The sequence below is a fragment of the Emydura macquarii genome, unplaced genomic scaffold (genome assembly GCF_026122565.2).
Source record: "Emydura macquarii macquarii isolate MOO-44397 ecotype Brisbane River unplaced genomic scaffold, CSIRO-AGI_Emac_v2 contig_2786, whole genome shotgun sequence".
Taxonomy (NCBI): domain Eukaryota; kingdom Metazoa; phylum Chordata; order Testudines; family Chelidae; genus Emydura; species Emydura macquarii.
Genome location: NW_027132923.1, coordinates 16,951 through 32,601, shown reverse-complemented (window position 1 = coordinate 32,601; position 15,651 = coordinate 16,951).

The window sequence follows — 15,651 nt, the reverse complement described above, 5'->3', positions numbered from 1 at the left end:
GCACTCAACTAATGATGTGTATGATACACGTTATAAATGATCAAGTATATAATCATCCATTTAATGATATTTATCTTAAAACACCTTTAAGTAATTGCTACCTGATCTTCCTCAAAACCAATGACAGACATTTCTATTTGTTAAGCACTGCAGGAGAGGTGATGGCCAATAAGCATTAGGAAAATGCTAAAGCTGTTTCAAAGAGGTGACAACACCAATAAACATTAGGAAAATCTTTGAAAACGTGAACAGAGGCATTTTAGAATCCCATGTCTGAGTTTCTTTGTACAATTCTGCACAAATTTTCTAGGAAAAAACCTACCCTGGAAAGAGATGTGGCTAGGGACATTTGAGGCTGGTTGGTGTGTGTTTAATGGAGTTAAAAAGCAAGAGCTTGAAAGACAGGCTTATGATCGAGAGCTAGATTCAGCCTTACAATGTACCCTGTGTGATACTTCCACCATCAAATCACCCAAGGCATCATCTGTTGATCATCTGTTGTGGAATGACAGATGCTCAGCACCTCTCAGGATCATGTCCATACATTTTTTTCTTGTTCTCAGATTATAAACTGAAGGGCGAAGCTTGTATCTCTTCTTTTTCCTGTACAGCACAGAACACGCTGTCAGCACTCAGCAAATATATTAATAATAATAATGGTCCTATCCTGTGACGCTATATATTTTCTGCAGTTTCTTAAATATATAAAAATAAAACAAAGAATCTTCTAGAAACTGCCCTGATAACCACTGTCAGCCCATGTTGTTGATTAACCTTTTAAACCTGTAGCTCAGAAGAGATTCTCCTGATTTGGCTGGAGCAGCCCTGACACTTGCAAGAGAGAGCTGAACTTAAAGGGAGGACATTTGGTATCAGTATGAATATAAATTCCTGGTGAATATTATTGTGAGCATCTAGAGAATATCAGACAAAACCCAAATATGTAATACCTGACAGAAAAAATGATACATTAAACCAGGTGTCAGAAGATGGAGTGAGCAAATTTACAGCACTTTCCTTAGATATGTTCCAAAAGCTATTACAGTATTGTACAAACTGATACATATATATCTTGCTAAAAGCTAAGTGGGTAAGATCCTCCTCCTCACTCCAGCTCTTTACACTGAGTAAAAAGGCTGGAGTGTTATCAAGGAGCCCTAAAAGCCACATTTCCAGCCCTCAGAGCTGTGCTGTCTAAATTATGCCAGGAACCTCTCCACCTCCTGGACTAGCCCAGGGTCAGAAGGGCACTAAGGTGGCTTAAAGCCACCTTAGCCTCCACCTTTTGAGCTATGGAGTTCTGTGCTGTGCCTCTTGGAGATGCAGGGTAGAATCTGACCCAGTGCTTTTCCTCAGTTGTCATATGACGACAGTTCAGTAACCTCAGTCAAATGAGTTGACTGTCTCAGTTCAGATCCTGAGAACTTAGGACAATTCAAAAACCACCAACACAGTTACAACTCTTTGGCACTCTTGCGGACCCCAACTTATCAGCCAGGTCAAGAACTGGGAATTGGTTTGAAGACTGAACTCCTTTCAGAGCCCTGAAGATGGTCCTTCTGCATGATGGATGAGAAGCTTCCCTTTGATACTTAACTCTGCAGCACTTTTTGAGAGGTTAAATAGAGTAATCAGTTTCCAAAGCTTTCAGTTAAGCAGTTTTCAAGGTCTCTAAAATCATATATATATATAAAAAAAATGCAGCTGCAAAATGACATAAACAGAAATATCAGTCAATATCTGCCAATAGCTGCAAGCTTCACCCCTCCCACCACCCCGGCCCTAGATTAACCATTTCATATTGCCAATGATCTTAGCCACCTCTGTAATCTTTGTATGGGTCACAAATGTCATGTTTAACTTTCAGAATCTTAAACCACACATGTGTAAATCACAACACTTTTGTTAGAGCTGAGTAAAATAGGTGAAAGCATCTAGTGCAGAGAGAGGAGTTATTTAACTTAAGCACCAATGTAGACATAGGAACAAACAGATATAAACTGGCCATCAGCAAGTTTAGGCTTTAAATGAGATGAAGGATTTTAACCATCAGAAGAGTGAAGTTCTGGAACAGCCTTCCTAGGGGAGCAGTGAACCCTAACTGGCTTCACGACTGAGCTGGATAAATTTATAGAGGGGATGGTCTGAAGAGACTGCCTACAATGGGATACTAGATGGGGAGGGCTCTGAGTTACTACAGAGAATTCTTTCCCAGGCATCTGGTTGGTGGGGTCTTGCCCACATGCTCAGGGTCTAACTGATCGCCATATTTGGAGAGTCAGGAAGAAATTTTCCCCTGGGTCAGATTGGCAACGACCTTGGGGTTTTTTTTGTCTTCCTCTGCAGCATAGGGCATGGGTCACTCGCAGGTTTAAAGTAGTGTAAATGGCAGATTATCTGTAACCTGAAGTCTTTACATCATGATTTGAGGACTTCAGTAACTCAGCCAAAAATGATGGGTCTATTACAGGAGTGGGTGAGGTTAGGAGGTCAGACTAGATGATCATGATGGTCCCTTCTGTCCTTGATGTCTATGAATCTATCTGATACCATGTACTTGCAGCCTCTCAACCTAGCAGTTCAAAAAAAGATCTAGATCTTCAGATTTACATCAAGTCCCAATTAGTTAAACACATTCAAACATGAAAGGATTATAAACTTCTCCTCAAATTGGCTTTTAGCCATCATTTTCCATTTGCTTCATCATTGTGTACAGTGTACATATTTGTCAATTCAGTTTACATAACCACTTACGTACACATAAAATGCTTCAAGTCAGCAAAAGCGTGAGTATGATCCAGGAACAAGAGGATCTTTCCTTCAACATTTTTGAGCTTGTAAAAGTATTGTGCTTTTTGCTCCTTGGACTGGAGCCAGATATTTTAGCTTTAGATCTCCTCTGGCATCTTTGTTCATGAATAGCATCTCTCTCTGCCTGAGGGATAGGGAGCCAGCTGTGCAGGGGCACGCTATGCTGGAGCTCTGCTCACTGGGCCTCTCTCTACAGCACTATCCACATAGGGTTGTGAGTGAAGGGGACAGGGAAATACCTTACAGACTCATCTATTTGGGGATCCACAGGCCAAAAGCCCCTCCACTGCATTCATACTAGGGCTCTATTTAGCCCTATGACAATGACAATTCCATTCTTGTCCCTTTTTACCATGTCACTTGGAACTGTAACAGTTTCCCTCTGCCTATCATATCCAGAAGGAACCTTTGGTCCCAATAGAACAATGAACTTGACTGCACCACATATTAAAAAAAAGATCTGTAGTGATCTTATAATGCTAAGTACAGTATTCTTAATTTTTTTTGCCTGGTTAATCTCCTATGACAAAAAGCAATAATAGAGAGAGAGAGAGAGAGAGAGAGAGAGAGAGAGATTTTGCTTCTTCAGCCAACTGGGAAGAGTTCAATTTGTTGAAATCACCCAGTTGTCTGGCTTCTTTCAGTTCAATTGTCTTAATATAAAAGTTTTAAAAGGTGCTAATTACTAGAGATTAGCTTTCATACTGAACTTCTGGTTATTGTTATAACCAAGCTTGATTCAAACCTTTAACGCTATGAAGTATCTGCCTACGTTCTCCTCAGCCTCTGAGTACTGGCTGGTACACGAAGCAGAAGTGCTGGATATCTCATGAGGAAACAGTCTCTTGACATTTATAATTTTATCCAGCCACAAGGTGGGTGAGGTAATATCTTTTATTGGACCAACTTCTGGGTGCAAAAGAGAGATGCTTTCAAGCTTACATAGTGCTCTTCTTTGTGTCCAAGACAGGTACTTAGAGATTACGTCTACACAGGCAATTAAAAGACCAGGGCTAGCCCATACCAGCTGACTTGGACTCACGGGGCACAGATAAGGGGCTATTTAATTGTGATGTAGATGTTCAGGCTCAGGTTAGTCCCCAAACATCCATACTACAGTTAAACAGCCCCTTGCCTTGAGACCCTGAGTCAGCTGACATGAACCAGCCACTGGTTTTTAAATGCAGTGTCACAGCTAAGTACAAAGCAGAACAGATAAAGAGTTAACCCACGTTGAAAGAGACCATTCAAGATGAAGTGGGCCGTTAACACCCGTACAGTCATAGCACAGAGGAAGGTGAGTCGGTTACAGACTGTTGTAAAGAGTCATAAATCCAGTGTCTTTAATAAGTCCATGATTTTTGCTTCCTAGCAAAGTGTTGAATTTAAGTTCCCAGGCTCATCTTTTGAAGGAGTCCAGGAAATTGATGCTGATGGGGGAGTGTTCTAAAGAGAGTTTGATGAATGGGTTCTGGTTGTTGAAGTTTTGATGGAAATCTGAGGGATTTTAGGGCACCTATCCAGAGTATGAAAATACCATTGTATTTCTGCTATATCATTGGTTTTGTGGTGCATTTGTCCAGAAATTCTTCTTTGAAGCTTGCCTTTACTAAATCTGACTTTGGATTGACATTGTCCCCTTAAAATTATTCACGTTCGTTTTTGTATAACTATGTTACAACTCACCAATTCAACAACCCCCAAAGAAGCCAGTTTAAAGAAAACAACCAGGTATAAAAAGCTAACACAATCGTTTATCCTACTGAGATCTTCCAAGTAGACAAAAGTCTAGAATTTGCCAATGTTATGTACCTAAAATACATATTTAGCCTTCTAAATAATTGGTCTAAGTTTCAGAGGTACTGTGCACCAGCAATTCCCGCTGACTACAGCTTACCATCTCTATAAATCAAGCCATTTAGCTGTGGCATTTAACATGGATTCAGGTACCTATTGTTTGAAAAGTTTAGCCTGTGTCTTCCATAAAACAAAGGACAATTTACTTCCACTTGGAACCGCCACATTTCAAACAGAAACATTATTGTACAGGTTCTCTTGTAGAGTACTGGGTAAAACACAAATTCAACTTCTTGAGAGGGCAGAGGGGAAAGAAAACGGACTTTCTTGGCCTTGGAGAAGGATAGTAGTTCTGACTTCCAAGGTTGAAATTTTTATAGGGCCAGTTTCTCATACCCTTATTCATATTGAATAGTCCTTTTCTCCTTAAACAGTATCACTGAAGTCAGTGGGTCTACTTGTGCAGTAAGATGTTACCCAGCATGAGTTATCAAAATGAGGCCCCATAGAAACTAAAACCTTGGAAGTCAGCACTCCTATTCTTTACCCATCTGCATCTATTCTTCCTTTCTCTATTTACATACAGTGGCAACTATTAAAAATTCAACATTTAACAACATAATGCAAATTGTTTTATTGCAGAATTTGCAGCATTTCTTATACTCAGAACAGAAAAAAACCCCACTGCAGTACACTCAAATATTGTTCATACTAAATGAGCTGTTAATGCAGGCCACTATAGCCCTTTTATAGATTCAATTTGGCTATTGCTTAGTTTGCTGCATAGCTGCTACCAGTAAATCATAGGTTATCAAGTGAAAAACTGAACTCTGGTTTTGTTGCAACCACATTAATGATAAAAAACTTAAAACTAACAGTTTGAAGCCTTTGAGCATTATTCTGATTCAGATAGCCAGGAGTTGAAGCAAGACTGCTGTAAACTAGTTTGCTGCAATTGTTTCCTTAAACATTGTATGATATATTGAAGAAATCTGAACTGAATAGCAATAAGAAATCATGCCACCTATTTGCCTGGCTCATTGAACAATACTTGTGCGCTTAGAATTTTCAGCTGCAATCTACCATGTCACATTTCACTTCTAATGAAGACGTATATTCCTTGAGCTTGCTCATTCATGGTCTCTCTCTCTGTTTGTCTCTCTCATGCACACACGTTCACGCACATTTTTTATTAAGGTGTAAACCTACAATCTCATGCCAAAGTTGATGCCTTTACCCAAAAAAGATCAATAAAGTGCTTTTATTAAATATAAGTACATCCATAATATGCAGTTCATGTGGCCCAGTACAGAAGATCTGCCTTTGAATCTCCTGGTGTAGTGACAATCTTACTTCGCCTATTTCCCCTTGTAAAACCAGACAATCCAGCATCAGCCCATGCTCCACATTCTCCTTCCCTCCTCACAGCCATCTCTTGCCTCTGATGGCTTTTTTCCATGTAGAGAGGAACCCAGTGGAGATGCTTCCAATTCCCATTGATTTCTCTGTGACAACATCTGCCCTCACTCATGCTTGTTCACTTTCAGATAGCTCTTGTTCCGCAGCACTGGTCATTGATTAATTCAGCTCTCCTCCATGCTCTGCTCTCTCACACATCTGAGGAGAGTTAGTTACTCAGTATTGTTGGTTCCCACCACACAGTCTCTTCCATTTAGCCAACCTGCATCTCTATATGATGAGTTCTGCCTGAAAGAAGTTCTCTGGCTTAACAGCCTTATAGGAAAATAGTAATAACAGGCACTTTCAGGTGGCAAGAGCAGCAGGAGCTCTATTGGGCAGCAATAGCAGTGGTTCCAGTAAGCTAAACACAACCCCTTTTCTTAGAGCTGCTGCCACCAATTTCCTTCACTTCCTTCTGGTCTCACTGCCTTGCTCCTCTCTGCAATCTCTGCATCTACTCTCATTGACTGACAAAATGACACAAACTCAAAAACCAAAATGGCTCTTGGTTTCTCCAGGAGCAAGTTTTTTTTTAAAAAAAATCCTATCTTCTACTTTCCTCATTTCCATCTCTGCTCTGGCATCCTTTACTATGTGTGGAGTACAGTAACTATTGCCCCGGGCAATGGGAGTACCTATTATTTTGGAGAAAGTATTGCAGAAAGATGAGGTCTTTCATTCTTGAATGCAATGTAATTCATATTGTTTAATCTCCCCCGGGGAGGAAGTTCTGCAGCTGTGGGCCAGCTGCTGACAGATGTGCCCTCTGCTCTCAGAACCCTCACTCTGTGTGCAGATAATTCCACAAATCCACATTCCTGGTGAGCACAACTGTCACAGACATAAGGAAAGACATGGAGATTGAGGGAGAGGGCGAGGGTCTTTAAGACAGTCTGGTTCTTTCCTGATGCGGGCCTTGAAAATCAGTATAAGAACCTTGAATCCAATCTAGGGTTTGGGTCTACACTTACCTTGGCGATTTGGCAGCAGTCAATGGGAGTTATGCAAAGTACTTGTGTGACTCCCGTCGACTTCTGTGTTTCTCTTCTGTGCGCCGTCTTCACTGCACTGCGCCACTTGCAGGGGTGGTTTAACTGCGTCAATTTCCGGATCGACTGAGCAGGTCTTCACTGACTGCTCAGTTGATACAGATAAGTCGATCTGATTGCGGCGACTTTGCCACCGTCAGTGTAGACATAGCTTAGTATTGGCTAAGGAGCCAATGCACTGGGCTGGTGTGTTCCTATCAACCTGAGTTCCCTAGAAAGCGCAATGAACAATGATGAACCAGTTGGAGTTCCTTTAAGGCTGCTATGATCATTCCTAGGTACAGTGCATCACAATAGTTAAGCCTGGAGACCCCAAATGTATGGATCACTGTGGTCAATTCTGTATCCAACAGAAATTATGTCTCTTGGCCCACCATAGATTAATAAAAGGCATTTCTGACAGCCATTGCTATTTGGAAGGCTAGCAACAACAAGGAGTCAAACTCTGAGGTTGAGACGACTATGAAAACCACTGGAATCAAGGTTTCTGTGACATCACTTTCTCACTGAAGTTCAATGGAGAGTTGAATTCACATGGTCATATGTTAAATATAGTAGTCCAGGAAACAGAAGACTTTTTGTCGGCAAGGTATCTCTAGAGACAGTTCAGGTAACAACCAGTCACCACCTCCCATTATTTCAATCCATTTTCTAGATACTCCTCTGTTTGCTGGTAATAGCTATAGTTCAGATGCCAATCCCATGACTGTATTTAAATGCCTACCTGGTCAATGCCTGAACACGTATTTTATACCTAACCACCTCCATTAACCTTGCCTGGTGTCTGTGCTCACATTTTTGTGTCCAACAATTTAGATTCTACAGACATAATTCGTTAAAAATTAACCATGTAGTTGTGTTACTTGTGCTCCTGATTGTCACCAGGGCATCTCTTTGATTTATGTTTCCCATAAAAATTCAATTTTCATGCACAACACAAAATCATGCAGCTTTGAAAATCTAGCCCAAAGACATTGCTATGCATCATAACATGCTGTGTTCCCGAGTCTCCAAAAAAAAGTAGTTATTTCTGATTCAGTAGTGGGTTACATCATTTTTCCGATGGAAAAGAGGCATAATGGTATATAATAGAAAAAGGATTTCTGAGACACAGTAGCTTTTATCTCTAGTAGGTACAAAATAACCACATGGCGTATTCCTTAATTAGGGGCATTACAGCTGTGTGCAGCTAGAAGATGTCATAAAAGATGCACAGAACACTAGAGAGAAAAGATTCTAGAACTCAGACTTTCTGCAGGTCACAGGACACCTGTCTGCCTGTTATTAAGATGTTCAGTGTACCATAACAACCAAAGAGCTAAGAAGGTTAAAAGAGCAAAAAGAGTAAGTGAAGTTTGAGGGAGTCAACTCAGATAAAAGTAGCTATTTAAAAAAAAAAAAAAAAAAAAAAGATCATACTGTCCATTCAATTAAAATATTTAACCTAAAAAGGCTAAAACATCGAATACAACAGAGGAAAGCTTCACTTACTATAGAATAAGAAAGGCTCTACTTACCTGGCATTCTGCTGAAAAGACCATCCTCTTGCAAGATTTTGCTTGTCAGGTATTTTCAGATTTCTTTATATGAAGCCATTTTAGAAAGTTTTCCAGATATACATGGATATGTAGATGGATAAATGTTTATTAAAATTATGGTTTTTTAATGTTACTGACAAGGTACAGGCACCAGAACACTTTTAAAGAAAGCCTGTTATTCTAAGAGAAACATCCAAATAGAAAATTACTGTTGGCACTAAATATTACACGTGTGTGCCCATTCACACATCCCAGTTCTTTCCTTAGACAAAGCTAGAATCGTTAAACATTACAAAATATAATGGTAAGCAAAAGAAGTCACAAACATATTGTTTATGTATATATCTTAATTAATTACTGAAATATTTTAAATAACTTAAGACATAATCTTAGGCTTATTTTGGAGTTCTTTTGTTTGCCTCATCAAAAAAGAAAATATATTAAATGATATCACTTTATTATATTGTTAGATGACATTGTTTGACAGGGTTATTCTCTTGTAAGAAATAGACCTAAAACATTACCAAAAAATCACACAAGAGAGATGATTAAAATAGACTTGGAGAAAGCACATACATTTCATACAAGTGATTTTATGGACAAGTTTTGTAAAAAAGGATTTAAAGTTAAAGACATGACACATTATATATCACAAAATGTCATACCCTTTGAAAAGCAATGATTTTATAGGGCTTTTGGATAAAAGTCTCCTAACCAGAAGTTATATTTTGCCATTAACAAAACTGAACAATTCACGACTAAAAGAAAAACATTCACCACGTTAGAGAAATAAGACATTTGCATGATGTAAGCTATTCTTCCCCTAGACTACTAGGAATTCACATGGTCCAAAATGATCAATCCACTCTACAAACAAAATCTTCAGTGTTTCTAAATTACTGACATGAATTTGAATAGATACCTTCATAATAAAAGAGAAGAGTCTTTTACACTCCAAGAGCAAAGAGGAGGATAATAGCTGTAAAGCTTTCACAAATGCCAGTGGACAGTATTCTTTACCCATACTTGTAGGAATGAGCCATGACTAGGCATTTTTGTAGTTTTAATTACTTCTTTTCTATCTGGTCATGGAATCTAATGGTCTCATTTTTAAATCTATAGAACAATTAATTTTTCTGCTGCACTGTTGTGTTACTTGATTGCATTTAAAGTCAGAGGAATAGAAAGCTAGGATGACATACTATTATGATGTAGCCATATGAAGGAGCTTATTGATATTGCAGTACCATTGTTCTCTTCTCTACAAAAGTTATTAGACAAAAATATGCTTGGATGGCTTACATTCCAGTTGAAAAAGTCTCCTATGTGGATTTGTATGCACTTAACATAGAAAAATGCTACATAGGGAAGATACGTTTGTATTTTTTGCTCAAGGTTATCACAAAAAGAACAAATAATTCAGACACTATTGTGTGAAAGAGGAAAAATGGATTTACACACCATTTCTAGCTCTGGAATAAAGACATCAGATTAAGAACATGTGTCATCCTGCATGTGCATTATAAGATTCAGAGTGAAAATCTTTCTTGGAATATGTAAATTGGTAAACCAGTAGCCTACTTTGAACTGATGTTATACTGCTAGATGTGCCATAGCACAATTTTTCTGAAGTTGGATTATCTTAATCCAAAAGGATAAAAATAAGCATCTAGGTAGAATTTTTTTTTTTAATACTCACTTGGACATTAGCATCAAAGAATACACTTAGACAAGTATAATATTCAGCACAGATTAACACAATGCTGAGCTCTGAGGGCGACAGCTTCACATTTTAAAATAGCAAATTTGAGGGAAAGCATTTAAAAAAAAATTAGAGTACAGATTTATCATTTTGCCAGAATAAAAATCATAGGGTCTACTTATCTCACGTAAATCAGGAGTAAATTAGCAGAATTACACCCATGTTAAATTGCTGTAAAGTGTGACAAAAATCAGGCCCACAAAAGCTACATTAAAAGATTTCAGTGTTAAAAATCTCAAGTGCTGGAGAAGATCATCATGAATCAGATGCCTGTACAATGGATCTAAAAGCACATTTTCAGTAATTAAATAAGGAAGTTTATTTTAGCTGTGTGGAAATAATCTGGATATGTGATTGAATGTTAATTCAGTGATAATGGAAAGAATCTAGTGTTGTCTTTACCACTTTCCTTTTCCTCCCTTTTCTGCTATTTACCTCCTTCGTTTACTAGTTGTGGTCTCTGAGGTACTTTAGATGATCCCAGACATTTTACATAATGAAAAAGGCTACAGAACCATTCCACAAGATGGTTTCTGCCCTGTATAATTTAAAAGACTGTTTCTTTCCTAGTCCGCCAACTTGGCAGTTCAGATCAGTTGGGACACTCAAACTAACAATCCCTAGATTTGTTTGTCTGGGGATAGGATGATCACCATGGAAGGCCTTCAACCCTGGAATTCACTTTCCCTTGTTATCAGGCAGATCCTGAGTTTGTTGACCCTCTCTCAGCACATTGCAAAAATCAGTTTATTCACTCATACATTTCCCAAGGGGATAAGTAGAGTAGGAGAGCAACATTTCAACAGGGCGTTCCCTCAAAAGTGCTCTGCCTTAGTTGATAGTACATGTTAAATCTCCTGAGAAAGTATTCTCTCCTCACACACACAGCAAAATAAGTGAAGTACATGTATTTCCCCTGTGCCCCATACAAAAATGCCCCATTAATTCCACACTCGCTCTGTTCCCAAACAATCCACCATCCAGGCAGGATTGACCCATATACTCATTCCAGAATAAGAGTTTGTGCCCATAGGGAGGTATACTGGTATAATTATAGTGGTATGATTTCCCTGTTTAGGCAAGCAGAAGAGAATGAGACTTCAGAGCAAATCTGAAGCTACATAAAAGGTAAACTTAGTTCATTATAACTGCTGAGTGTATTTTAACACTGTTTTAATTTTATATACAATACATGTTCAGTCATCTTATAGCTGGCCCCATAGATTATTTAGTTAAAGAAGATCACAGTAAAAATCAAAGCTTGTGCTTTGATGCCGTACAACACATCATAGGTTTGGAGACTTTTTCTTGCAATCAAATCACAGTGACCGAATTAACTATGGTGCAATTGAACAGTGAAACCTACTGAAACGAAACTGGCTAGCATGCAATGTAGGGCCCGGTCTAACTCCCATTTAAGTCAATGAGAGCTGGTTCAGGCATCCATTAAGACATGAGCATTAAGCAATAGGTAACCCTCTGCCCAGAGCATTCCCTTTATAGTTCTTTAAAATAAAAAAAGAAAAGAAAAAAACCAGCACATTTTGGATTTAATGTTGCTCTTTGCCACGCAAATTTCTCCTTTATGGAAGTTCCATTTTAATCAATGGACTGTCAAGAAGGACAATGCATCCTAGAGAGTTATTTACATAAACTAGCCAAGTATCTGTCCTGTGCAGTGTTTAGTTAGATGAGAGAGGCATAGTATGTAGACTGTTGCAACACTCTTTTAAGCAATTAAATATTGAAAAAACTTGCCCTTGGGAAAACATGCAAAAGGCTAGCATTGCCAACATTGCACAGGAAAGCGTATGAAATTGGAATCTGACCCTGGGTCACAGAAAGTGCTATCTAGACCTGTTGGACATCCATCAGTCACTGTGCAAGTAAAAGGAGGTGAAGCTTATTCAATTTCATCGTCTGTAATGATTTCTCAGGAAAATGGATGGTGGGGTAGAACATATTTTAGGAGACTAGTAATAGAATAAGAGGCCTTTCACCTCTATGATGCCCATTTAAATCAAGCGCAGGTCCTTGAATTAACAAGTTATTACTGTCCGATGATAGTTGGTGGCCTATGTGCAATGAATTGTCAGCCTCAGACAAGAAGGCAATGACTGAATAGGCATGGAGACTAACTTACCCTCCAGACTTCGAGGTGGTGTTTCCAATAAAGAATTGAGGCATATTTCTGAAGCATACAGTGCCCTTGATGTACTTGTTTTGTGGATAAACTCAGGACTATCAATGAAGCAGCAGCTAGAGCTTCAGCAGTATAGATGGGTCTATAATATTGCTTGGAGATTCATCTGAAGGTTAATATATGCAGCAACTTAAGTTTGTTTCTTTACAAGGATGTGTAACTGTAACCAAAAAGCCAATGAACAGTGGGCGCCCTGAAAATATTGACATTTACCAGTTGCATGATATTTCAAGTTCCTGCTGTACTTCCCATTCTCTATCAAGGCTTGAAAACAACAAGCACACATCCACACAACATACCAGCACCTTTCTGAAGCCATTATTTTGTTCTCCAGAATCTCAGCTTTCATTATATATGAGGCTCTACTTGGCCCAGCTGTGAAGAAACCCTAAAGAATGTGAACTGAGGGTAACAGATACAGAGGTGACTATAGAGTCAGCAAAGATCCTGGAACAATAGCTCTGACCAGAAGTGCTCCATTCTTCTTGGTCAGGGTTAACTCAGAATCCCAGTGCTGATTGTTTTCTGTCAGCATTGTTCTACCTGGACAGTCTACTTTGAGTGGCACCTCATTTTTGCTAACTCACATGGGTGGAACTTATTTGGGGGTGGAACTTGGAAAATTACACGAGGTCAGGTGGTAATAAACACTGTGATTAAATTCTGCAGCCATTATATAGGGACAACTCTCAGGACTACTCCCATTTAATCAATAGCATTACACACCTGAATAGGTACTCCAAAATTACATTGTAATAAACGTTAAAGATCAAATAGTCACATCCCTAACTGACCAAATGTCACTCATCCAGCTTCTTTTGTGAATTTTCTTCTGCTAAGGACCTCTGAATTTGGCTTTAAGATTGCAACAGAGCCCACCAGAATTTCCACAAACATTATGGGTCCAAACCTGCAGCTAACTCCAGGCACAGTACTCTCACTTCCATCTAGTATGCCATCCATCACCACATCACGTCAGCTTCTTGTCATCACTTCATAACAGCTCTCTCTAACTGTGCCCCGTCCTACTTAGTCAACCTTACTGAGATTAATATTGTCTCCTGCTCCGTCAACTCTACCAGCATTGCCACCCTTGCCTGCCAACCTCTTCCAAAGTCACTTTGCAGCCTTCTTCTTCTTAAGCATGATACAACCCCCCTGAGGTTACCCACAAAGCTTGTACCTTCTTCATATTTAAGGGCTTCTTAAATATTCACTTCTGCTGTGCAGCACATCTAGGATGATTTATGTGAAAATTTCCAGTTTGTTGTTCCCCTGCCTACTTATCCATCCCTGTCCTTAGTTTGTGAGCATTTTGTGGTAGGGACTGTGCCTTCTCAGATCTCTGGAAAAAACCTACCATCTTGTGCGTGCTGTTGTAAGGAAACAGTTGTTGAAAGCAATACAAGTCCTGAGCACACAGGAGAACCAAAGTTAAATACCCATCGCATTAGAACGTTGAAGTAAAAATGTTATCCCTTCCTGAAGGCAGTTTAATTAAAATGTAATTATAATTATCTTCTGGGAACCCATCAAAATCCATCTTGCTACTGTACTGATCTGGATTAGCTATAAACTCACGAAAAGTTCATAATCCATAGAGGTCAATGATGCTTTTGGTTTACGGCGTTGGTTAGCTGTTGACTAACTGGCATGGCTGCCAGCTAATGCCACTTTCTAATTAGGAAAACATCTTGCACAACTTACCTAAGAACAGGTGTTACTAGCAAAGCCTACTGTAAACTGCTGGCTTGTCTCTACGGCCCAGGAAAGAACCAGTGACACCCCCAGGATCTGCAGGCATTTTCTTCAAGGAAACCCTTTTTGGTGGCACCTATAATTTCCAGTAAGCCTCCCCCCAAATAAAACCCTTCACCATAAATCCAGCAGCTAAACAATTCCCCAGACGCAGGAGCTTCACTGCTAAACCCTCCCTGCCCCTGGCAGCTCTTACCCAGTCCCCCGTGAGTAGTCAGCCTGCCCCAGGGCCTGCCACAAAAACCAGTCTGCTTCCCCTAGCTCCCCTGTGCTGTCAGCCTTTGGGGGAATCAGCTGCTCATCAAGCAATCATCTGACTCACCCCAGCTGAGTCTGAAAATCCCCTCTACCAAGTCCTAACACCTGTTCTTAAAAGGGTTCTCTTCAGAACAGGCCTGGCTGGCTCTAGTAGTGTTTACAAACAGGAATTTTCTAATGATGCCTTCATTTCATTTCCTTCTTTTGGTGAAAAGAGAATGAATTTGATTTACTAATGATTAGCGTATTCTGAGCTGGAGTGTACTCTTAAATCACAATTGAGGAGGTGGAATGATTACCCCTGTAACATAAATGCTAATAATAAAGGAAAAGAATTAAATAGTCATGTTGGTTCCAGAGAAGCCCAAAGTCTGAAATCAGTTGGTGTGGCTGTTACATCTGACTTCTAAAAGGGCACAACAGCTTTCATCTTTTCTTATGAATTTTCAATCTCCTGTAAAATGACTTGGCAAACCAAAAAAGAAAAAAATTAGTAAAGGTCAGCCAGGCAAATATGGCTGAACAGAAAAACTCCCATATTTTACTCCTTTGGCAACTTGGGGGAAACCACACACACAACAGGAGGAAAAATAATTACTTTTGATATATATTCAAAGAGGTATAAATGAGAACGTTTCCTATGGTGTAAATATATAGATTGCATAAAACAACTCCAACATACTTAGGATGCTTTTTTAGAGTTGGTGGTCCCAAATATATCTTGTCCAACATGGCAAATTCAGGGCTGAGAGAGACAGAGAGCGTGAAAATATTATAATTGGAGGGAGGGAAGGGAACAAGCTGAAGATAGTGAGTCATATATATCTAAAGCTAAAGCTAATCTAAAGCTAATACCATCTAGTATTAATAAACACATCAAAACCCTAAGGAAAAATGGCCTTTGTGCTCCACCTCGTCTTCATCCATTACAACCTGACCTCTTCTTCCCACACAACTCAACAACATACCCAGTCTCCCATCTATGTCATTTCCTCCTACAAAGAGGTGTCCCTG